At 45.3% G+C, this 26,303-nt stretch overlaps 1 long non-coding RNA gene across 1 annotated transcript; it reads left to right on the top strand.

The window, feature by feature from the left end:
• The first annotated feature begins 5,743 nt into the window (after positions 1–5,743).
• Positions 5,744–19,892, top strand: LOC120991897. Its single transcript, XR_005776851.1, has 3 exons — positions 5,744–5,774; positions 10,492–10,494; positions 19,769–19,892. It is a non-coding gene; the product is annotated as an uncharacterized LOC120991897 (long non-coding RNA).
• Positions 19,893–26,303: the final 6,411 nt, after the last annotated feature.

Below are 26,303 nucleotides of genomic sequence, written 5' to 3'. Positions count from 1 at the left end.
CCACAGTGGAACGCAAACAAACCGGAAGTAGAACCCGAAAAAATGCAGCTTGTTCAAAAACCAGAATCGAGGTGAATATGGAAGACCGATAGGATGTGTAGAGTGTTTAGTTGAGAAGAGAAACTAAGGAGAGCATGGCAAAAAGTCATGTGACCGAAGTCTCTAATGCTGGGTGTATACTAAACTTCCGGTGCGTTCCACAGTGGAACGCATCTAGACCGGAAGTGTACTCGGACAAATGATCAAAATTATAAAGCTTGATTTTAATATATTATCCTCGTTGTAGTCAGTAAGAGTGTATTCTCAGGGGTCCCACTAAGGGGGTTCAATTGATAAACTCTTTAATAGGGGAAGGAGCACGCATGGAATCATGTGATACGGCCCCGATCACGTGATTGGATCCCCACATCCCAGTCTGGGGCTCTATAGTAATGAACTGTAATCCTATGTGTTGGATAATTATACATGATGGGAAATTATTATTATTATTGGTCTTCAGCTGATGTTGGTGGGGGCTCTGAGTGGCTAGCTCAGGGTGGACCAACATCCAATAAATTAATCTAAAAAATATTTAAAAATATCGATAGTGGTCAATAGTAAAAATGGGTAAAAGGTTTTTCATGGACATACGGTTTTTCATAAAAATATCGTAAAAGACTGTCAATATTCAAAAAATGTCAATGTTCAGAAAATCAAAAGATCATAATGGTCCTCACTATGGCGTTAAACACAGATAGTGGGGGATGAACGCAGGACTTCCTGCGTGTATGGACCCATAGCTGAGTAAATATATAGTGGGGCCTATTAAAACAAGATATATACCCATAGAGGAACATAAAATAGAACATAAAAGGACAGAGAAAATATATATAAAAAAAAAAAATATATAAAAGAACAGAAAAAATATAAAAGCGAAGTATAAGCGTATATGTCATGAGATTTGGGTAAATATAATTGGATATCAAATGTAAAAAATATATATATATAAAAAAGTAAAACACATGTGGACCTGTATACATATAGAGATACACAGAAAGAACGTGTGGATCATAGCTATACCACGGTGATGTATAAGGGGATATGAGACTTTTTATGCAATTGGTGTTTATCCGAATTAAAAATAAAAATAAAAATAAAATCATGAAGAATACATGTTATATTATGCAAAGGACATGGAAATGCGCATTGAGGGATGTGTATCTGCTACAGACATCTCTGTACTGTTACTTTAATAATTCGAGTATTCTAAACATTCGTTCAAGCCGAAAGGAGATAGGGTGTTCAGGGTGTATATCCAATACATCTCCTTCCGGCATAACTGTTGGTGAGAAGACGTGATGGTCTCCAGAGGGGTTACTGTCAGGCCTATCAGGGAGCCATCATGTTTTTCAGAAAAGTGGCGCGATACGCTGTGTATTGTGACTTTGCGTTTGATGTTGGACCGGTGTTCGCACATTCTTTCGCGTAGGGTTTGGGTGGTCCTACCAACATATTTTAAACCGCAAGGACATTTGAGTAGGTATATTACATTTTTTATCCCACAGGTGAGTTCTTGTTTGAGGGTCCACATTCCTGATAGGCCTCCTACTTCAATTCCACTAATGCCATGGGTGATCATTGCACAACATTTGCATCTTTTTATTCCACATCTAAAGGACCCTTTTCTAGTTGGAAGAGGGAGAATGGTTGTATTGGGTACTCGCAATTTAGGACAGGATGGGGCAATGATATTTTTGATCGTTTGTGCCCTTCTGAAAGTTATGGACGGCTGTTTGGGGAGTGTATTTCTGAGAATCGGGTCTTTTAGCAAGATGTCCCAATGTTTAGTGAGTGTCTTTCTAATCTGATGATGATCTCTATTATATCTAGTTATGAGATTATATTGATATCCCTTTGGATCAATGATTTTTGGGGGGGCTTGTTTCAAAGCCTCTTTTTGGTCTAATTTTAGAACTCTCTGAGATGAGGCCTTGATTAGACTTTTGGGGTAGCCCTTATCCAAAAAACGTTCTTTTAGGACTCCTAGTTGTGTTTTTAGGGTTTTATCGTTGGAGCAGTTTCTCCGGATCCTTTTCATTTGTCCAAAGGGTATGTTCCTTATCCATTTTGTGTGATGACAACTGGAGTATTCGAGATAACTGTTAGCATCCACTTTTTTAAAATGTGTGCTGGTGGTTATCTTGTTTGCTATGATCTCAATATGTAGGTCCAGAAAAATGCCAATTTTGGGGTTGACATCACAGGTGAACTGAAGACCCCAATCGTTCTGATTTATCAGGGACATAAATGACAATAGATCTTCATTCCTGCCATCCCAAATAAAAATAATATCGTCAATAAAGCGACGATAGAAGATTACATTTTTATGGGATTGCAGACCTATTTGTTCCTCAAAAAGGCCCACAAACAGATTCGCATAAGAGGGTGCAAATTTTGTCCCCATAGCGGTACCCCTGGTTTGCAGATAGAATGTCTCGTTGAACTTGAAATAATTATGCTCAAGGATGAATTTGATTGAATTTATAATAAACTCCTTCTGAATCGGAGGCATTCCAGGATCTAGTTCAAGGAAGTGTCTTATTGCGCGTATTCCCAGATCATGTCGAATATTACTGTAAAGGGATGCTACGTCGAGTGTAACCCATAAGTAATCGTCCTTCCACTCTACATTGTTAAGGTTAAGGTACATATTTCTGTAAAAGGTTTGTGAGAGGTTTGAGGTGAGGGAATCTATACCGGAAATGATCGGTCTACCAGGTGGGTTGGTGAGGGATTTGTGAATTTTGGGTAGAAAATAAAAACGGGCTATGGTCGGGTGATTGGTGATGAGAAACATTTTTTCTTTTTTATCAATGATATTTTGAGAAAAACCAGAGTCTAGCAGTTCTAGTAAGGTTTTCTTGAAGTATGGAGTGGGATCTTCTACAAGAATTCTGTAATAGGCTGGATCTGCCAGAATTCTTTTAGATTCTTTTACATAGTCGTCAAGATTCATGATTACAACTCCTCCTCCCTTATCCGTGTTCGTTATTACTATTTCTTTATTTTTCTTTAATTCAAATAACGCTCTTTTTTCTTTAGCGTTGAGATTATTGGAGAGTGGTGGGACACGGGTTTTTTTTTCAGGGTGTTGAGGTCATGTAGGACCATATTAAGAAAGCTCTCTAAGTGCGGCCCTCTACTCTCTAGCGGAGAGCCTAATGGAATACAAGCAGGGGCTTCATTTACAATAGGGATAGAGATGCCTTCTGTATTTGGGGGAACCTTGCTAATGGCAGTATCGGTAGGGGTGTGGGATGTTGGTATTGGATCGGTCTTATCTCCCAGGTTGATACTTTTTATCGTGAAGTGTCTTTTTAATGTCAATTTACGGATCCACTGGTTCATGTCCACAAAAAGTTCAAAGGGGTCAGAGTGATTAGTGGGGCAGAAGTAGAGTCCTTTGCGTAACAAATTAAGTTCGTCAGTGTTGAGTACATGTTTAGATAGATTGAATATCCCTCTGGTATCTTTTAGTGGAGTGGGTATGGGGTCATTTTTGGGTTCTATCTGCTTATTGGTGGTTAGAGTGTCAGATTGTTGGTTGCTGTGATGAGAGATTTGTTTTTTTTTCTCATTGGGGTGTTTGGTTCTTCCCCCTCGACATCCCCTGAATCTTTTTTTGTTCTTTTTCGTGATGACGGGATGGGACTGAAGAAATGCGTTATTTTCAAATTGCGGGGATTTTGCGGTTGGGTGGGCTGAAGGGGGCCTGTGGGGGTGAAGAAGGGACTCAGAATTTGTAGACTGGAAATTGTCTGTCTGGCAGGTGGAGTGTGATTGTTCATTGTGGGTGAAATTTTCCCTAAAAACGGGCTTCCAGAGAGGTTGGAGGGTAGGTCTAAAAAAATATCAGATTGGATAGTGGAAACTGAATGTGTGGAGATGTCATTTGGAGAGGGTTGGGATGTGGAATTTCTCGGGGAAGATGGTGATTTGACTGGACAGGAACTCTGGGAGACTGAATTAGTAGAAATGTCGTTGACAGAAATTACAGAAGCAAGGTGACTCGGAGATGTCCAGGGATCAGTGGGGGATGAGATGGATTTGAGAGAGACTGATGGAATGTGTGTATCAATCAGAGTGGGATACTCTGACGTGTCAAAATGGGGATGTTTAGGATTCTTGGCAGTGGTAACTGTGTGGGCAGATGGGTTTTTTTTGGGAATGAGGTTGAGTGCCCCAGGATTGGTTATTCTGTTGAGTAGCGGTGCCAGATTGGCAACGGATGTATGTGGGGGATAGTGATGGTCTTTGGAATGGGAGATGGTTTTTGAAGGTAGCTCAGAGGCTCTAATGGGTTTGCTTTCAGGATGTTTAGTGTTATGAGGTCTGGATGTCCCATATGTGGTGCTGTTATAGAAGACTCTGTTTTGTGTAGTAGAGTATCTTTGGTTAGGAGCAGATCTTGGATGAGAATGTAAATAGGGGGGTATAATGTGTTTGTTCCTGGAAAAAGTAGATATCCTATTTTGTGTCAAAGGGGGGAAAAGTTTTCTTTCCCAAGACCTGATTCTATTTAGGTCATAGTCTTTGACATCTCTTAACAATTTGTTAACAATTGATATCTGCTCCTGATGAAGGGGACCCATACAGAGGCCCCGAAACGCGTTGAGCCGTCCACTCCCCCCACCCTGGCTTTGGAATAAAGAGAAAGAAAAAGGATAAGACTCCTGAGTGTGTTTTGATCCAAATCTGACATCTCTACAGGCGACCCAGGCGCAGGAGGTGTGGTGTGGGTGTCTTGAGCTTTATCCCACATTACCCTCCTGGGTGAAGTGAGTCATCTTTAATATATTTAATATATATTTTCTTATACCTTTATTTGTTTTTATGTGGTCATTCGTGACTTTATACAATTTGCATATGATAGCATTTATTTTAAAATACTATCAGTGAAGCAAGCCATTATTAGGCTAAAAATAAAAAAATAAAAAACATCGGAGAGATAGCAAAAACATTAGGCGTAGCCAAAACAACTGTTTGGAACATTGTTAAAAAAAAAGGAACGCATCGGTGAGCTCAGCAACACCAAAAGACCCGGAAGACCACGGAAAACAACTGTGGTGGAAGACCGAAGAATTATTTCCCTGGTGAACACCCTTCACAACAGTTGGCCAGATCAAGAACACTCTCCAGGAGGTAGGTGTATGTGTGTCAAAATCAACAATCAAGAGAAGACTTCACCAGAGTGAATACAGAGGGCTCACCACAAGATGTAAACCATTGGTGAGCCTCAAAAACAGGAAGGCCAGATTAGAGTTTGCCAAACGACAGCTAAAAAAGCCTTCACAGTTCGGGAACAATATCCTATGGACAGATGAGACCAAGATCAACTTGTACCAGAGTGATGGGAAGAGAAGAGTATGGAGAAGGAAAGGAACTGCTCATGATCCTAAGCATACCACCTCATCAGTGAAGCATGGTGGTGGTAGTGTCATGGCATGGGCATGTATGGCTGCCAATGGAACTGGTTTTCTTGTATTTATTGATGATGTGACTGCTGACAAAAACAGCAGGATGAATTCTGAAGTGTTTCGGGCAATATTATCTGCTCATATTCAGCTAAATGCTTCAGAACTCATTGGGTGGCAAATGGACAATGACCCAAAGCATACTGCAAAAGCAACCAAAGAGTTTTTTAAGGGAAAGAAGTGGAATGTTATGCAATGGTCAAGTCAATCACCTGACCAGAATCCGATTTAGCATGCATTTCACTTGCTGAAGACAAAACTGTAGGGGAAATGCCCCAAGAACAAGCAGGAACTGAAGACAGTTGCAGTAGAGGCCTGGCAGAGCATCACCGGGGATGAAACTCAGCATCTGGTGATGTCTATGCGTTCCAGACTTCAGGCTGTAATTCACTGCAACGGATTTGCAACCAAGTATTAAAAAGTGAAAGTTTGATTTTATGATTATTATTTTATCCCATTACTTTTGGTTCCTTAACAAGTGGGAGGCGCATATGCAAACTGTTGTAATTCCTACACCGTTCACCTGATTTGGATGTAAATACCCTCAAATTAAAGCTGACAGTCAGCAGTTAAAGCAAATTTTATTTGTTTCATTTCAAATCCATTGTGGTGGTGTATAGAGCCAAAAATGTTATAATTGTGTTGATGTCCCAATATTTATGGACCTGACTGTATATGCTTGATAGGCTGCTCCAGCAGAAACATGCAGTTAATGACTACCTGTACGAACTCTGCGGCAGGACAGGTTCTGGGGAGCTTGTTTTTTTTCCACTGCGCCAGTGGCTGCTCATGCGCGATGCATGCAGACTTCTGTGGGATTTGACGAGTGGACCACATTTGATTGAATTTCCTCATGACAGCCCACAAATATCCGCCACCACCCAGAACAAATCATGGTCCCTGTCTTAGGTAAATACAGCGGCATAAAAGGCCTTCTATGTCCGTTGAATGCCTAATTTTTGGGGCCTGTACTGGCTGACAGTTACATATTTATCCTGTGACCGCCTAATGTACCTCCAGACACAGAATCTAAAGTTATTTGCTGTCAGGTAATGCCTATTGTCTAATTTTTGGGGCCTGTACTGGCCAACAGTTACATTTTTATCCTGTGACCGCCTAATGTACCTCCAGCCACAGAATCCAAAGTTCTTTGCTGTCAGGTGAATGCCTATTGCCTAAATTTTGGGGCCTGTACTGGCCGACAGTTACATTTTTATCCTGTAACCGCCAAATGTACCTCCAGCCACAGAATCCAAAGTTCTGTGGTGTCAGGTGAATGCCTGTTGCCTAATTTTTGGGGCCTGTACTGGTCGACAGTTACATTTTTTATCTCTAGCCACATAATCACACCCTTGTCTCACTCCTCTTCCTCTCATTATGGTGGCATATGAACCGCATTCACCATAAGGACCTTCTAATGTCACAGGGCCATGTGACTGTGCCCCCTACCCTGTACTGTGCCCCTCACCCCGTACTGTGCCCTCTTGTACCCTGCATTGTGCCCTCTTACCACACCCTGTGCAGTGACCCTATTAATTCCCTGTATTGTGCCCTCTTATACTCTTTTATTTGGTCACGGTATGGCGGTGTTATCCGCTCACTGTGCAGAGGTGTTATCCGGTCAATGCATGGCGGTGGTATTCAATATATGGAAGGACATAACTGTATCCCTTTCATTGCCCATGCCATCCTTTTTTAGACCTGACATGAGCGGGAAAAATATGCAGATTGCGGTGGTAAGGACCTTTGCGCCACAATCTGTGTCAGAAATACGCCTAACATAGACGTATTTCTATATAATAAATGATCACCTAATTGTATTATCATTCAGGGGTAGGGCTAACATCTTTATATTATATAGAGTCTAGTGTATTATACTGTGCCCTGTATTTCCCAGTAGAAAATGATCCTTGGGAAACACAGTCCTCATCCCTGACCACCAGAACCAGGTAGCGATCTGTCAGTATATGGCGGCCTCTCCTCTCCGCCTGTCACGGATGATGTTGGAGATGGAACTTATGAATAAACGTCCGACTGGCTTGATCCCAAACTAAGGAGCATATAGGTGAGCCCTATAAAACTGTAACGCACCTAGTTGATCAGTTAGGATCTCAACTGCGGAAGCAATAGACATGCACTATTATCCCACTGCCCTTGTTCTTGGCTGTGGGATTCGCGGTTACTCAGTATGTACCCCAGGCGTCTCTCTCAGTCTTGGGCGGAGAGTTTGGGGTAACAAAATCATTTACCGCTATCCATCTATTTAGTATTACTGCTGGAGAGGAAGGTCTCCCAGTATTACAGGAGTCACAAGTTAGTATAAGCTTGTGCACAGTTCAGAGTTAGTATCTAGTATGCAATAGGTTCAGGGTTAGTATATAGCATGTCCTCAGTTTAGTATATTGTATGCCATAGGTTCAGAGCATGTCCACAGTTTAGTATATAGTATGCAGTAGGTTCAGAGTTAGTATAGCATGTCCACAGTTTAGTATATAGTATGCAGTAGGTTCAGAGTTAGTATAGCATGTCCACAGTTTAGTATATAGTATGCAGTAGGTTCAGAGCATGTCCACAGTTTAGTATATAGTATGCAGTAGGTTCAGAGTTAGTATAGCATGTCCACAGTTTAGTATATAGTATGCAGTAGATTCAGAGCATGTCCACAGTTTAGTATATAGTATGCAGTAGGTTCAGAGTTGGTTTGGGAGTATCGTCTCACACCAGTCAGGAACCACCCCACTCAGAGTTCCAGGACATTAATCAGAGCAGGTAACAGGCATATACTTGCGGTTAGTTGGTCCTGGCTAGGAAGCCAGCAGTGGGGAAGCCAGTGGCAAGAAGGTAGACAGTCCTTCACGCTGTTGTTAGGGATCCAGGTCTGGATATGTGGACAGAGTCCTCAGATGCAGTGGAGCTAGCAGGGTGCGCACTCCATTAGTGGAACACCCTGCTTAGCACCTGTCTTCTATTTAAGGGCCGGACAGTAAGTGGGCGGAGTCACAGGAGGGCCCAGCAGCCACTGCGTTCCACGCTGGAGCGCAAGCCAGCGTAACAACACAGGCGGTCGCTGCGTTCCACGCTGGAACGCAAGCCAGCGTATCATCGCAGACGGCCGGTGCGTTCCACGCTGGAGCGCAAGTCAGCGTATCGTCACAGGGAGCCGCTGTGATCCAGGCTGTACTGTTACAGTACCCCCCCCCTTAAGGGACCCCTCCGGGGTACCCCACTAGGAGAGGGTCGGTTGGGAAATCTTCTATGGAACAATCTTTGGAGTCTGGGAGCATGAACGTTTTGCACATCTTCCCAAGAGTCATCCTGGGGACCATACCCCTTCCATCTAATGAGATACTGGATCTTCCCCCGTCTTCTTCTGGAATCAATGAGCTGCTCAACTTCAAATTCTTCTTCTCCTTGGACCTCTATCGGAGGCAAGGGTCGAGGATCACTTGATGGGAACGGCCTAGATCTAAACGGCTTCAGTAGTGACACGTGGAATGTGGGATGTACCTGTAATCGCGGAGGAAGGGTGAGTCTCACCGTGTTGGGGTTAATAATCCTTTCTATCGGAAAAGGACCCAGGAATTGTCTTCCCAATTTCTTGGATGGTACCCCCAACCGAAGGTTTTTTGTTGATAACCAAACCGAGTCCCCGACCTGGTAGGGAGGACTTTCTCTCCTACGACGGTCGTAGTAACACTTCTGTCTTTCTTTTGCCCGTTGAAGGTTGTCTTTTAGCGTCTTAAGGGTAGTTTGCAAAGTGGTCAGATAATCGTCTGTGGCTGGAACGTTTGTGGGAAGGCTGGTTTGAGGAAGAGACCTAGGGTGAAATCCGTAATTAGCAAAGAATGGAGTATGTAATGTGGAGGAATTCGTAGAATTATTATAGGCGAATTCAGCGAGAGGAAGTAGGCCCTCCCAGTCATCCTGGAGAAATGAGCAGTGACATCTGAGATACTGTTCCAGACACTGATTCACCCTTTCAGTCTGCCCATTAGTTTGGGGGTGATAGGCGGTAGACATTCTGTGGTCGATTTGAAGTCTGGAACAAAGTGCTCTCCAGAATTTGGATACGAATTGCGAACCCGTGTCTGATATGACCTGGCTAGGAATTCCATGTAACTTAATAATATTAGACAGGAATACCACGGCCGTTTCCTTGGAGGAGGGTAACTTCTTGAGGGGCACGAAGTGTGCCATCTTAGTCAGCAAATCCACTACCACCATGATGGTGTTGTTTCCTCTGGAAAGGGGAAGTTCAACTATGAAATCCATCGAGACCCATTCCCAGGGTCTGTTGGCGATGGGAAGACTCATTAGGAGGTCGGTTTCTGTCAGTTTTACATGAGGCACAGGTCTCGCACGTGGAAACGTATTCCTCAATTTGTTTGGTCATCTTTGGCCACCAGAAGTTCCTGCGTATCAGGGTTGTGGTTTTAGCAATGCCGGGATGTCCCGCGAGGGGTAAATCATGGCAAGGTTTGATCACCTGATTGGTGAGGGAGGGTGGTATGTACAGTTGGCTGTCCTTGTAAAGGAGACCCTGTTGGTTCTGCGAAAGACCAGGGGGGTATTAGCATGGTCATTAATTAGAGCATCCTTGAGCTGGGTTTCCAACGTTATGGTGGCAAGGACGAGTTTCTTCGGTGGAATGATCCATGTGGGGGCCGTGTCTGAGGTGCGAATTTCAGCCAGTCGTGACAAGGCGTCGGCCTTCCCATTTTTTGAGCCTGGTCGGTATGTAATTTGGAAGTTAAACCTGTCAAAAAAAAAACTCCACCGTACCGACGGCCTGATAATGTTTTATTGGTTTTCAGGTATTGTAGATTACGGTGATCCGTATAAATTGTGATGGGGTGTATTGATCCTTCAAGTAAATGCCTCCAATTTTCCAGGGAGCACTTTATGGCGAGGAGTTCCTTTTCGCCTATGGGGTAATTGAATTCAGCGGTATTTAGCGTCCGGGAGTAGAACCCGATAGGATGTAACGGAGTTGAAAAAGAGCTTCGCTGGAACAGAACAGCTCCTATGGCTGCCTGGGATGCGTCTACTTCCAGCACGTAGTGATGGTTCGGATTTGGGAGAGTCAGTATCGGTGCTGTAGTGAACCTGTTCTTTAATAACTCAAATGCTGATTGGGCGTCCTTGGACCAAACGAACTTCGTGTTGACACTAGTTAAGCGGGTTAGTGGTTTAGTGGTAGCGGAGAAATCTTTAATGAATTTCCTATAGAAGTTTGAGAACCCCAGGAACCGTTGAAGAGCTTTCCTGGAATCCGGAATCGGCCAATTTTGTATGCAAGTGATTTTTGAGGGATCCATCTGGATACCTTTGGGTGAAATTATGTATCCGAGGAAGGGAAGAGAGGTAGTCTCAAATACACATTTTTCCTGTTTGATGTATAAGCAATGAACACTTAACCGTGCGAGAACCCAACGGACATGTTTCCTGTGATCGTGTAAGTTATCGGAATACACTAGTATATCATCAAGATAGATGATTACACATACGTCCAGTAGATCCCTAAAGATGTCGTTAATAAAATTTTGGAATGTGGCAGGGGCGTTGCACAACCCGAAGGGCATCACTGTATACTCAAAGAGACCATACCGAGTGCGGAAAGCTGTCTTCCATTCATCACCTTTTCTGATCCTAATTAAGTTGTATGCGCCTCTCAAATCCAGCTTGGTGTAGATTGTTGCTGTTTGTAATCTTTCTATGAGTTCGGATATTAGTGGCAGGGGGTACCGATTTTTGATTGTTACTTTGTTCAAGGCTCTGTAATCTATAATGGGCCTTAGGCTTGAGTCTTTGTTTCTCACAAAGAACATCCCTGCTGCTGCCGGGGAGGTTGAAGGCTGAATAAAACCTTTTCGTAAGTTCTCTTCTAGGTACTGTTTGAAGTGAACAAGTTCTGGTTGTGCCAATGGATAAATTCTACCCGTGGGTATCTCACTACCCGGCAGCAAGTCTATGGGGCAATCGTAAGATCTATGGGGCGGAAGAGATTCCGCTTTCTTTGCGCTGAATACCTCAGCAAAGTCTGCGTATAAGCTGGGGACCTGGACGTAAACTGAACTCTCCCCTGTTTCCATAGGAGGGTTGGCTGGTGTATTTGCAACCATGGCAACCCAAGAATCACGGGAAACAATGGAGAGTGTATGATATCAAAGGATAAGAATTCTGTGTGGTTATTTTCACATGTCACCATGAGGGCTTGAGTCTGACTGTGGATAGGACTAGAAATGGTACCGTCAATGAAACTCGCGGATATCGGAACGTTTTTTCTCATGTGGGGAATTTTATTTCGCTCAACCAGATGCATATAGATAAAATTCCCCGAAGCTCCCGTGTCCACCATGGCTTCAACGATAATCCGGTTTTGGTCCCACTGTAAGGTGAGAGACGTGTATATGTAACCACCAGTACTATTTTTTGTACTGCCTAAGGTATAAGACGTGCCGCTCTTACCTTCGCACTTCTTACTTATCGCGGGGCATCCGTCAACGGTATGGTCAGCAGACGCACAATATAAACAGAGGTTGAGGTTACGTCTCCTGGCTTTCTCTCTCTCGGTCAGAGGACCTCGGATCGCCCCAATCTCCATCATCTCTACAGCAGGACCCTGGCTGGACGGTCTTGGGTTGGGTGTGAAGCCTGAGACTCTCTCGGCTCTGCGTTCCCTCAGCCGTCTGTCAATGGTGGTGGCCTTCTGCATCAAGGCATTAAGTGTAAGTGGTAATTCTCCTCGGGCTAATTCGTCCTTCAGGGCCTCGGAAAGACCTAGGCGAAACTGATTCCTAAGGGTGAGGTCATTCCATTCAGTCTCCCGGGCCCAGCGAGTGTATTCCGCAATAAAGTCCTCTACAGGTCGTCTCCCTTGTTTAAGGCTGCGTATAGCGGTCTCAGCGGTCAGCTGTTTACTATGGTCCTCGTAGAGAAGGGCCATTTTTTCAAGGAACAGAGGGAAGGATTCCAGGACTGGGTCTTCTTTTTCTAAATAAGTATTGGCCCATGCTCTGGGCTCCCCCCTGAGGTATGAGATCATGGTAAGTACTTTTGTTCTGTCAGTTGGGTAAGTCCGGTGCTGCAGCTCAAACATTAGTTTGCACGCTTTCAGGAAATCCCTGAACTGCCTTAGGTCACCCGCGAATATCTCAGGTGGGCTGACCTTGGGTTCTGGTCCATCACGGGGGTGTCCTGGCCCCTGAGTGACAAGTTGCCGTATTGCCTGGTTTTCTAGCTGGAGATGTTGTATAGTCACATTGAGGGTCTCCACCCTCTTAGTGAGGGTGACGAGGTGACCTGCAACCTCCGCTGGATCCATGTGGGTTCCACTAATATGTAACGCACCTAGTTGATCAGTTAGGATCTCAACTGCGGAAGCAATAGACATGCACTATTATCCCACTGCCCTTGTTCTTGGCTGTGGGATTCGCGGTTACTCAGTATGTACCCCAGGCGTCTCTCTCAGTCTTGGGCGGAGAGTTTGGGGTAACAAAATCATTTACCGCTATACATCTATTTAGTATTACTGCTGGAGAGGAAGGTCTCCCAGTATTACAGGAGTCACAAGTTAGTATAAGCTTGTGCACAGTTCAGAGTTAGTATCTAGTATGCAATAGGTTCAGGGTTAGTATATAGCATGTCCTCAGTTTAGTATATTGTATGCCATAGGTTCAGAGCATGTCCACAGTTTAGTATATAGTATGCAGTAGGTTCAGAGTTAGTATAGCATGTCCACAGTTTAGTATATAGTATGCAGTAGGTTCAGAGTTAGTATAGCATGTCCACAGTTTAGTATATAGTATGCAGTAGGTTCAGAGCATGTCCACAGTTTAGTATATAGTATGCAGTAGGTTCAGAGTTAGTATAGCATGTCCACAGTTTAGTATATAGTATGCAGTAGGTTCAGAGCATGTCCACAGTTTAGTATATAGTATGCAGTAGGTTCAGAGTTGGTTTGGGAGTATCGTCTCACACCAGTCAGGAACCACCCCACTCAGAGTTCCAGGGCATTAATCAGAGCAGGTAACAGGCATATACTTGCGGTTAGTTGGTCCTGGCTAGGAAGCCAGCAGTGGGGAAGCCAGTGGCAAGAAGGTAGACAGTCCTTCACGCTGTTGTTAGGGATCCAGGTCTGGATATGTGGACAGAGTCCTCAGATGCAGTGGAGCTAGCAGGGTGCGCACTCCATTAGTGGAACACCCTGCTTAGCACCTGTCTTCTATTTAAGGGCCGGACAGTAAGTGGGCGGAGTCACAGGAGGGCCCAGCAGCCACTGCGTTCCACGCTGGAGCGCAAGCCAGCGTAACAACACAGGCGGTCGCTGCGTTCCACGCTGGAACGCAAGCCAGCGTATCATCGCAGACGGCCGGTGCGTTCCACGCTGGAGCGCAAGTCAGCGTATCGTCACAGGGAGCCGCTGTGATCCAGGCTGTACTGTTACAAAAACCCTAAGAGCTCTTCCTGACTGCTATGCCCATGCAAGGATCTCAATGGTAGACGATTGCATGCCCACGTACCTAAGACTGTGTGACACCTGAAAACCCTATAATAGTGAGGGGACACGACCACCGGCTCCTTGCACTTAATACGGACGGAGTCAGGGTCACCTAAAATCAAGCCAGCAAGGAAACACAATACATGACAACACTTATCTTGAGCAAACAGCAGCAGCAGCCTCCAACAGTGACACTTCATCCAGGAAGAAGTATAAACCGCAAAGTGAGGCAGTATGGGAGGGAATATAAAGGGAGACGATTAGTCTAAATAGGTGACACCTGGGAGGAGGAAAGGAGATGACAAAGTGAAACCAAAACAAAGAACGTCATGCAAGAGGTAGAGAAGGACGTCTGCCAGACCTTCTCACAGAACTGGCGGTGACAGTACCCCGCCCTTTACAGGTGGACTCCGGACACTCAGAGCCCACCTTCTCAGGATGAGACCTATGGAAAGCCCTGATAAGACGAGTGGCCTTAATGTCCGCCACTGGGACCCACATCCTCTCCTCAGGACCATAACCCTCCCAATGAACGAGGTACTGGAGAGAATCACGGATAATGCGAGAATCCACAATCCTAGAGACCTGAAATTCAAGATTACCATCAACAACAATCGGAGGAGGAGGCAAAGAGGAAGGTACAGTGGGTTGGACATAAGGTTTTAATAGGGACCTGTAAAAAATATTATGGATCTTCCAAGTCTGAGGAAGATCAAGACGGAATGCAACGGGATTGATGATGGACACTCATCCTCTTCAGATTACCCTGAATCTTTTGCCAAATAAATGACAAAGACGAGGAAAATCTCTCCTCATCAGGTAAACCAGAAGACCCCTCTCCAGAGAATGTCCCAAACTGCGGATGAAACCCATATGCACCAAAAAATGGTGACTTATCAGAGGACTCCTGGCGACGGTTATTTAAAGCAAACTCAGCAAGGGACAAAAAAGAATACCAATCCTCCTGATTCTCCGCCACAAAACAGCGCAGATATGTCTCCAGATTCTGATTGACGCATTCGGTCTGACCATTCGACTGCGGGTGAAAAGCAGAAGAGAACGACAACCGAATCCCCAAGCGAGAACAGAAGGCCTTCCAGAATCTGGAAACAAATTGCGTGCCCCTATCAGAAACGATGTCTGAAGGAATGCCATGCAATTTAACAATGTGATCAACAAATGCTTGCGCCAACATCTTAGCATTGGGTTACCCAGGAAAGGGAATGAAATGCGCCATTTTGCTAAAACGGTCCACTACCACCAGAATCACAGTCTTCCCCGAGGAACAAGGCAGGTCCGTAATGAAGTCCATGGACAGATGCGTCCAAGGACGGGAAGGATTGGGTAACGGGAGGAGAGAACCCGATGGCCGTGAATGAGGGACCTTGGCACGAGAGCAGTTCTCGCAGGCTACCACAAAACCCTCAACCGTCTTACGAAGAGCCGGCCACCAGAATCTCCGAGCAATGAGATCCACTGTGGCTCTACTCCCCGGGTGCAGAGCAAGGACAGTATTGTGGTGCTACTTAAAAACCTTGTGTCGTAAAGCGAGAGGCACAAACAACCTCCCAGGAGGACAAAGATCAGGAGCCTCTGCCTGGGCTGCCTGAACCTCTGCCTCCAAATCAGGATAAAGAGCAGAGACGACCACCCCTTCAGCCAAAATGGGACCCGGGTCTTCAAAGTTCCCCCCTCCCGGAAAACAACGTGACAGGGCATCCGCCTTCACATTTCTAACCCCAGGGCGGAACGTGACAACAAAATTAAACCTAGAAAAGAACAAAGACCATCTGGCCTGTCTCAGGTTCAGACGCTTGGCCGATTCCAAGTAGGCCAGATTCTTATGGTCGGTAAACACGGTAATAGGGTGTCTGGCTCCCTCTAACCAATGGCGCCATTCCTCAAAAGCTAATTTGATGGCCAACAACTCCCTATCTCCCACATCGTAATTTCTCTCTGCAGAGGAGAGTTTCCTTGAGAAAAAGGCACACGGTCGCCATTTGGCAGGAGAGGGGCCCTGAGATAAGAACGCACCCACACCCACCTCAGAAGCATCCACCTCAACAATAAAAAGTAGAGAGACATCAGGTTGTCCCAAAATGGGATCGGAAGCAAAACTCTCTTTTATACTAGAAAAGGCTTTAAGCGCATCTACCGACCACGAGGAAAAATCTACCCCCTTTTTAGTCATATCAGTGAGTGGCTTAACAACAGAGGAATAATTCAAAATGAACTTTCTGTAATAATTGGCAAAACCCAAAAACCGCATCAGCGCCTTCTGATTCTCAGGAAGCTCCCAATCAAGCACAGCGCAAACCTTCTCTGGGTCCATGCGAAAACCAGAAGCGGAGAGAAGAAAACCAAGAAATTTAATCTCCGGAACTGCAAACACACATTTTTCCAGTTTAGCGTACAATTTATTCTCCCGCAGAATCAGCAAGACCTGACATAGGTGGTCCCGATGAGTCTTGAAATCAGGAGAAAAAATCTAAATGTCATCTAGATACACCAGAACAAATTTCCCCATTAAATGATAAAAAATGCTGTTCACAAAATGTTTGAAGACGGCCGGAGCATTCATCAAACCAAAGGGCATAACCAAATTCTCAAAATGACCCTCAGGGGTATTGAAGGCCGTCTTCCATTCGTCCCCTTCCCTGACCCTGACTAGGTTGTATGCCCCTCTTAAATCCAACTTAGAAAAAACTTTAGCCCCAACAATGTGGTTAAACAGGTCCAGGATCAGAGGAAGCGGATATGGGTCACGAATTGTGATCCGGTTCAGCTCCCAGAAATCCAGACAAGGTCTTAAAGAACCATCTTTTTTCTTAACAAAAAAAAAAACAGCGGTAACAGGTGACTTCGAGGGTCGGATGTGTCCCTTTCTCTGGCTCTCAGGGATATAAGTTCGCATAGCGACTCTTTCAGGTCGGGAGAGATTGTATAAACGTGATTTTGGCAGCTTGGCACCTGGGATGAGATTAATAGGGCAGTCGTACTCCCGGTGAGGGGGGCAACTCCTGGACACCACTCTCAGAAAACACATCTGAAAATTCTGAGAGAAAAGATGGTACAGTCTTGGTAGAAACCTCTGAAAGAGACGCCGTGAGGCAATTCTCTCTGCAAAACTCACCCTAACCATTTATTTGCCTTGCTTGCCAATCAATGGTGGGGTTATGTTTAGTGAGCCAGGGTAGCCCCAACAGGTAATCCGCTTAACACGAAACATGACATATCCTCAACATGAGCGTCACCCACAGTCAAACGGATATTGTGAACTATGCCCTTTAACGATCTTTGAGAAAGTGGAGCGGAATCGATAGCAAAAACAGGTATATCCTTTTCCAAAGTGCATACCTGGAAACCATGCGTTGTTGCAAATTGATTATCAATGATATTGACAGCTGCTCCACTATCTACAAAAATCTCACAAACAATGTTCTTGCTGTCTAGCGCCACCCTGGCAGGTAGGAGAAAACGGGAACTACAAGAAAACGGCAAACCTTCAATTTCCGCATCAACCTTGCCAATAGTAGCAAATGAAAAGTTTTTAGAGGTTTTTTTTTTTTTTTTTTTATTACCCTCAGAAAACTCCATGAATCTCCTAGAGGGGCAAACATTAGCCAAATGATTTATACCCCCACAACAGAAACAAACCCTCCTCTGAGAGCTGAATCCTCTACTATCAGAGGCAAGCAAACCCAGCTGCATGGCCTCCCCAGAGGGGATTGAGACAGACTGAGACCCCTGCGCACTGAATGAGACAGCCCTACTGTACTTGGGCTGAATATGACAGGAAGGAGTAGTCTCCTCTCTCTCTCTAAGCCGCCTGTCAATGCGAACAGCTAGAAACATGGCAGACTCTAAGGACGCTGGTCTCTCATGAAAAGCAAATGCATCTTTCAATCTTTCCGAAAGACCATGGCAAAATTGACTTCGGAGTGCAGCATCATTCCAACCAGTATCAGCTGCCCATCTCCGAAATTCAGAACAATATATCTCTGCGGACTGTTTACCCTGGCATAAAAAACGCAGTTTAGATTCAGCCAGTGCAATACGATCCGGGTCATCATATATCTGCCCCAGGGCTACAAAAAAAATCATCCACCGATCAGAGGGGCCGTGCCCCCACCGGCAGCGAAAAGGCCCAAGACTGAGCGTTATCCCTGAGCAGCGAGATGATGATCCCCACCCTCTGCTCCTCATCACCAGAGGAATGGGGAAGTAGGCGAAAATGGAGTTTGCAAGCCTCTTTAAAGCGAACAAAATTCTCACTACCCCCGGAGAATGTATCCGGAAGCGAGATCTTAGGCTCGGAAAAAACTCCATGAACGCCAGCAGAACCGGTCACCTGAAACTGAGACACAGTTTTACGGAGATCTGCTACCTCCAGCGAAAGACCTTGCATGCGGTCAATCAAGGCTGAAGCCGGATCCATGCTTAAGACGGTTATGGCGGTTTATAATGTCACGGATGAAGTTGCAGATAGCTGGAACTTATAAATAAACGACCCACTGGCTTGATCCCAAACTAAGGAGCATATAGGTGAGCCCTATAAAACCCTAAGAGCTCTCCCTGACTGCTATGCACATGCAAGGGTCTCAATGGTAGACGATTGCATGCCCACGTACCTAAGACTGTGTGACACCTGAAAACCCTATAATAGTGAGGGGACACGACAACTGGCTCCCTGCACTTAATACGGACGGAGTCAGGGTCACCTAGAATCAAGCCAGCAAGGAAACACAATACATGACAAGACTTATCTGAGCAAACAGCAGCAGCAGCCTCCAGCAGTGAACACTTTATCCAGGAAGTAGTATAAACCGCAAAGTGAGGCAGTATGGGAGGGAATATAAAGGGAGACGATTAGTCTAAATAAGTGACACCTGGGAGAAGGAAAGGAGATGACAAAGTGAAACCAAAACAAAGAACGTCATGCAAGAGGTAGAGACAGACGTCTGCCAGGCCTTCTCACAGAACTGGCGGTGACACCGCCACGCTGATCCGATGTATACTGCTGCTTATTCTGACACTAGGCCTGGGTTTACATGCTATTTTTGCCATCCATTTAATGCATACCAAAAATGTATGCGTTAACAGATGCCTCAAACTGATGCCGTACACTGGCGTCCGTATATCATACAGTTCCATGGTAGAAAAACGTGGAAGATACAAAAACGTGGAGTGCTGCACATTTGTATACATCAAACCGATAGGAAATAAAAAATTTCTAGGCTCCAGCAGGGCACATTTTTGAGAGTTTCCCTTTAAGACGCATAAAAATAGGCCCTGATTAAAATACATATTTGTTTGTGGGAATTTTTACCAATGATCCCCCTTTGGTATATCACTGTCCATGTTGTGGGTCTATTTGTGTAATTCTAGTAAGTGTTTTCTGGCTGCAAATAGGAGCTGAAGGTTTTTCCGGTTCGCCTGCCATTAAAGTTAATGGGGCCCGCCGCGAAATTCCGGTTCGCGAACATTTGATTGCGTTCACATGACCGTGTTTGCGAACCGTCCCAGCCGATGTTCGTCCATCACTACTCATGAACGTTAGCTAATGCAAGGTAGATCTTTAGTTGCTTAGAGGTTACCTTGGATTCCTTTGTGACCTTGTGGACTATTACACGCTTTGCTCTTGGTGTGATCTTTATTGGTCGCCCACTACTGAGGAGGGTAATTATGGTCTTGATTTCCCTCCATTTGTACACACTGTCTCACTGTGGATTGGTGGAGTCCAAACTCTTTAAAGATGGTTTTGTATCCTTTTTCAGCCTAATGAGCATCACCAACTCTTCTTCTGAGTTCCTCAGAAATCTCCTTGGTTCATGCTATGATACACTTCCACAAACATATTGTGAAGATCAGACTTTGATAGATCCTTTTTGTTTAAAATTAAACAGGTCGTCCACTCAGACCTGATTGTAATCCTATTGATTGAAAACATCTGGCTAATTTCACCTTCAAATTATCTGCTAACCCTAAAGGTTTACATACTTCTGCCTCTCACAGACACGTGATATTGGATTATTTTCCTTTAATAAATAAAATGTCCGAATTTAATGTTTTACTCTTTGATTTGGTTATTTTTATTGTTAGGACCTGTGTGAAAATCTGATGCAGTTTTAGGTCAGGTTTATGCAGAAGTATAGAAAATTTTGAAGAGCTCACAAACTTTCAAGTACCTCTTCACCATGATTTTGTTCAAACCCTGATAGTAGATGCATGGCCACTGGGAGCCATCTTACTTTTTCACAAAGACCGGTCTGGCCCCAGTAGGGGAGGAAGACTTCCTAATAAATCCTTTTTCCAGATTCTCCTTTATATAGTCAGACATGGCCTGAGTCTCAGGCAAGCACAATGGGTAAAATCGGCTATGAGGAGGCATGGTACCAGACTGGAGCTTGTTGGGCAGTCATAGGGTCGGTGCGGAGGCAAGATATCCACAGCTTTTTTTATTTATTATTTATTAAAGACATCCACATAACTATCATAGGCTGGAGGCAGGCCCTGTAGATTCTGGGGAACTTGTGGAGCCCGGGCTGTTTGCACTAGGCAGTGAAAGTGACAGTCAGATTCCCAGTACAAAATCTGCCCCAAGTTCCAATTATAATAGGACCTTGTAGACAAAACCATGGCAGTCCCAGTAGAAGGCGACTAGTTGAAGCAGACAGGATGTAGAATGAAATCTTCTCAAAATGTAAGACTCCCTGTAGAAGATCCATGGGCTTGGTGACATAGCATATAACCTCCGGCAGAGGCACTCTATTGACATGCATCACCACCAAGAACCAGGCTGCTCGAAGAACTTGTGGGAGGTAGCCGAAAAGTCTTGAACATCAGTCACTCATTTTGTTCCCAGAGGAGAGTAGCCCAGGTGAGTGCTTCTCTGGAGAGGAAAACAGCAATGCTACCTTGGACTGGTCTGAAGGAAACTGAGGGGTCTGCAGCTTGAAGTGAATAATACACTGGTTCAAGGGCTCACTGCATGGCTTGGGATCCCTTTAATTGTGTAGTGGTAATGAAAGATGCAGGCTAGAAGCACCAGAGCCGGGATCAGAAACCTTCAGCACTCCAGCTGCTGTGAAACTACAACTCCTAGCGTGCATACTTGCTTACCTGTTCAAGTAACTCCCATAGAAGTGAATAGAGGGTTCTGGGATTTGTAGTAGCAGAGGTTGCTGATCCCTGCACCAGAGGCTGAGAATGGTGTAGGTGGCAGAGAAGGTCCATGCCATGTTGTCTGCTGGCATTACAGTGATTGGCTGGCCAGAACGCGTCGTCAGGTGCTATAAAGCACCGGATGGCACGTGTTTGGGTCAGTATTAGTCAGGGAGAGCAGAAGGGAGAGATAGTGTAGGGATTGAAATAGCAATATTTTAGTTTTTATACTTGTTATAGACCCAAAAGTCCTTTTAAGGACTATTGTGTGTGGCAGCAATATATATTTTTAGTGCAACCTTCACTAAATTGCTAAAACTTGTTAGAGACCCAAAAGTCCTTTTAAGGACTATAGTTGTACAGTAGGTGAACCCGATTTTGTGTCAATCTCGCTCTCTTTCTCGGCGAGATTGAGCACCTACGAGCCCCATCGCGGGAGCCAGCGCCGAGCTGGCTTGCCGCGATGGAGACAGAGCCGTCATAGAAGCGACGGGAGATCCGACTTGGATTCCCGCCAATTCTACACGTGTGCGGCGTTTGTTATGAATCCTGAGGGGGAAGTCCCCGCCGGATTTTAAATAAAAATCCGGCATGGGTCCCCCCCTCAGGAGCATACCGGGCCCTTAGGTCTGTTATGGGTTGTAAGGAGAGCCCCCCCTACGCCGAAAAAAACGGCGTAGGGGGTCCCCCTACAATCCATACCAGACCCGTATCCAAAGCACGCTACCCGGCCAGCCAGGAAGGGAGTGGGGACGAGCGAGCGCCCCCCCCCCCCCCCTCCTGAGCCGTACCAGGCTGCATGCCCTCAACATGGGGGGGTTGGGTGCTCTGGGGCAGGGGGCGCACTGCGGCCCCCCCACCTCAGAGCACCCTGTCCCCATGTTGATGAGGACAGGGCCCCTTCCCGACAACCCTGGCCGTTGGTTGTCGGGGTATGCGGGCGGGAGGCTTATCGGAATCTGGGAGCCCCCTTTAATAAGGGGGCCCCCAGATACCGGCCCCCCACCCTAAGTGAATGAGTATGGGGTACATCGTACCCCTACCCATTCACCTGCAAGAAAAGTGGTAAAAACACAAATAAACCACACAGTGTATTAAAATATTTTATTTTTCTGCTCCGGAGGCCGCCCCCTGTCTTCTTTATTAGCTCTTTTACCAGGGGGGGCTCTTCTTCTTCCGCTATCTTGACGGGTCTTCTCCGCTATCCGGGGGGTCTTCTCAACTCTCCGGGGTTCTCCTTCTGTCTTCTCCGCTATCCGGGGGGTCTTCTCAACTCTCCGGGGTTCTCCTTCTGTCTTCTCCGCTATCCGGGGGGTCTTCTCAACTCTCCGGGGTTCTCCTTCTGTCTTCGCCGCTCTCCGTTGTTGACTCGGCGCACCCCGGTTCTTCGTCTCGCGAGACTCGGCGCACCCCGGTTCTTCGTCTCGCGAGACGTCTCGCGAGACGAAGAACCGGGGTGCGCCGAGTCAACAACGGAGAGCGGCGAAGACAGAAGGAGAACCCCGGAGAGTTGAGAAGACCCCCCGGATAGCGGAGAAGACAGAAGGAGAACCCCGGAGAGTTGAGAAGACCCCCCGGATAGCGGAGAAGACCCGTCGGGATAGCGGAAGAAGAAGAGCCCCCCCTGGTAAAAGAGCTAATAAAGAAGACAGGGGGCGGCCTCCGGAGCAGAAAAATAAAATATTTTAATACACTGTGTGGTTTATTTGTGTTTTTACCACTTTTCTTGCAGGTGAATGGGTAGGGGTACGATGTACCCCATACTCATTCACTTAGGGTGGGGGGCCGGTATCTGGGGGCCCCCTTATTAAAGGGGGCTCCCAGATTCCGATAAGCCTCCCGCCCGCATACCCCGACAACCAACGGCCAGGGTTGTCGGGAAGGGGCCCTGTCCTCATCAACATGGGGACAGGGTGCTCTGAGGTGGGGGGGCCGCAGTGCGCCCCCTGCCCCAGAGCACCCAACCCCCCCATGTTGAGGGCATGCAGCCTGGTACGGCTCAGGAGGGGGGGGGGGGCGCTCGCTCGTCCCCACTCCCTTCCTGGCTGGCCGGGTAGCGTGCTTTGGATACGGGTCTGGTATGGATTGTAGGGGGACCCCCTACGCCGTTTTTTTCGGCGTAGGGGGGCCTCTCCTTACAACCCATAACAGACCTAAGGGCCCGGTATGCTCCTGAGGGGGGGACCCATGCCGGATTTTTATTTAAAATCCAGCGGGGACTTCCCCCTCAGGATTCATAACAAACGCCGCACACGTGTAGAATTGGCGGGAATCCAAGTCGGATCTCCCGTCGCTTCTATGACGCGCTTGCTGGGATGTGCTGTCACTATTCCAGTGAGTGCGAGATCTCGGCACCATGTCGCCGAGTATCAGCGCGACGCTGTTGTGCTAAAAGCACAATATCACAAACACCTACTGTATCTGGCAGCAATATATATTTTTAGCACAACCTGCGCTAAATAGCTTGCAATTGTTTGGCCGCTGCAGACAGCGACATTATCTGCGCTACATCTCCTGTGTAACGTGTGCGCAGCCTAAAAATATCTGTGACATCCAGTGTACTTTTTCTGTAGACGGTGTCCGCTGCGGACAGTTACATTACCTGCGCTACATCTCCTGTATGACGTTTGAGTATCCGAAATATCAGTGACATTCAGTGTAACTTTTTTTGCTGCTGGTGGCAGCGACATTACTTGCGCTACATCTCCTCTATAACGTTTGCCCATCCAAAATATCAGTGACATTAATTCAGTGTCATTTTTTATTAGCTGCTGGTGACAGCTACATTACTTGTGCTATACCTCCTGTTTAACGTGTGTGCATCCTAATTATCACTGACATTCATTCAGTGTAATTTTTTATTAGGCGGTGGTGACAGCGACATTACTTGCGCTATACCTCCTGTTTAACGTGTGCGCATCCTAAAAATATCTGTGACATTCTGTGTACTTTATTTGCACATACACTTACAAAACCTGCGCTACTGTACCTGTGACAGATATAGACTGGGAAACTGAAACTTGTATATCTCATAAAGGAAACAGGTTCTTGGCAATAACCAAAGACCATTACCTCTCCCAACTGGTTCAGGACCCGACTAGAGGGATGGCCATACTGGACTTAGTATTAACCAATAGGCCTGACAGAACAACAGACGTGCAGGTTGGGGGAAAGCTGGGAAATAGTGACTATAAAGTAATAACCTTTTAATTATCATTCAAAAGAGCGTTTCTACAGGGAGGAACAAAAATACCAAACTTCAAAAAGCTAAATTTAGCCAACTAAGAGAGGCCATAGGCCTAACTAACTGGGACAAAGTCCTCAAAAATAAAAATACAGCCACAAAATGGGATATCTTTAAAAGCATCCTAAAATCTCATTGTGAGAGGTACATACCGTATGGGATTAAAAGGTTAAGGAACAAAAAGAAACCAATGTGGATAAACGGAACTGTAAAAAAAAAAAAATGACAAAAAGAAAGCATATAAATCACTAAAACAAGAGGGTAGCACGGAAGCACTGAAAAACTATAAGGAAAAAAATAGAACATGTAAAAAACTAATAAAAGCGGCCAAACTAGAGACCGAGAGATGAATTGCCAAAGAGTAAAGCGAACCCTAAAATGTTCTTAAATTATATAAATGTTAAAAAGTATATATCTGAAGGTGTCGGCCCTTTAAAGAGTAATGAGGGGGGAGTCGCAGAGAGCAACGAGGAGAAAGCAAAGCTGTTAAATATTTTTTTCTCCACTGTATTCACTGAGGAAAATAAACTGTCAGATGAAATGCTGAATGTAAAAATAAATTCCCCATTAAAAGTGTCCTGTCTGACCCAGGAAGAAGTACAACAGCAACTTAAAAATATTAAAATAGACAAATCGCCAGGACCGGATGGCATACACCCCCGTATCTTAAGGGAATTAAGTAATGTCATAGCCAGACCCTTATTTCTGATATTTGCGGACTCTATACTGACAAGGAATGTCCCACAGAATTGGCGCATAGCAAATGTGGTGCCAATATTCAAAAAGGGTCCAAAAACAGAGCCTGGAAACTATAGGCTGGTAAGTTTAACATCTGTTGTGGGTAAATTGTTTAAAGGTTTTCTAAGAGATGCTATCTTGGGGGATCTCAATGAAAATAAGCAAATAACATCATATCAGCATGGCTTCATGAGGGATCGGTCATGCCAAACTAATTTAATCAGTTTCTATGAGGAGGTAAGTTCTAGACTAGACAGCGGCAAATCAATGGATGTCGTATATCTGGACTTCTCCAAAGCATTTGACACTGTACCACATAAAAGGTTAGTATATAAAATGAGAATGCTCGGACTGGGAGAAAATGTCTGTCTGGGTAAGTAACTGGCTGAGTGATAGAAAACAGAGGGTGGTTATTAACGGTACACACTCAGATTGGGTCACTGTCACTAGCGGGGTACCTAAGGGGTCAGAATTGGCCCTATTCTCTTCAATATATTTATTAATGATCTTGTAGAAGGCTTGCATAGTAAAATATCGATTTTCGCAGATGACACTAAACTGTGTAAAGTAATTAACACTGAAGAGGATAGTATACTACTACAGAGCGATCTGGATAGACTGGAGGCGTGGGCAGATAAGTGGCAGATGAGGTTTAACACTGACAAATGTAAAGTTATGCACATGGGAAGGAATAATGCAAGTCACCCGTACATACTAAATGGTAAAACACTTGTAACACTGACATGGAAAAGAATCTAGGAATTTTAATAAACAGCAAACTAAGCTGCAAAAACCAGTGTCAGGCAGCTGCTGCCAAGGCCAATAAGATAATGGGTTGCATCAAAAGGGGCATAGATGCCCGTGATAAGAACATAGTCCTACCACTTTACAAATCACTAGTCAGACCACACATGGAGTACTGTGTACAGTTCTGGGCTCCTGAGAACAAGGCAGACATAGCAGAGCTGGAGAGGGTCCAGAGGAGGGCAACTAAAGTAATAACTAGAATGGGGCAACTACAGTACCCTGAAAGATTATCAAAATTAGGGTTATTCACTTTAGAAAAAAGACGACTGAGGGGAGATCTAATTACTATGTATAAATATATCAGGGGGTCAGTACAGAGATCTCTCCCATCATCTAT

This window comes from Bufo bufo, chromosome 2, assembly GCF_905171765.1.
Source record: "Bufo bufo chromosome 2, aBufBuf1.1, whole genome shotgun sequence".
Taxonomy (NCBI): domain Eukaryota; kingdom Metazoa; phylum Chordata; class Amphibia; order Anura; family Bufonidae; genus Bufo; species Bufo bufo.
This window is presented reverse-complemented; position numbering and strand designations above follow the sequence as displayed.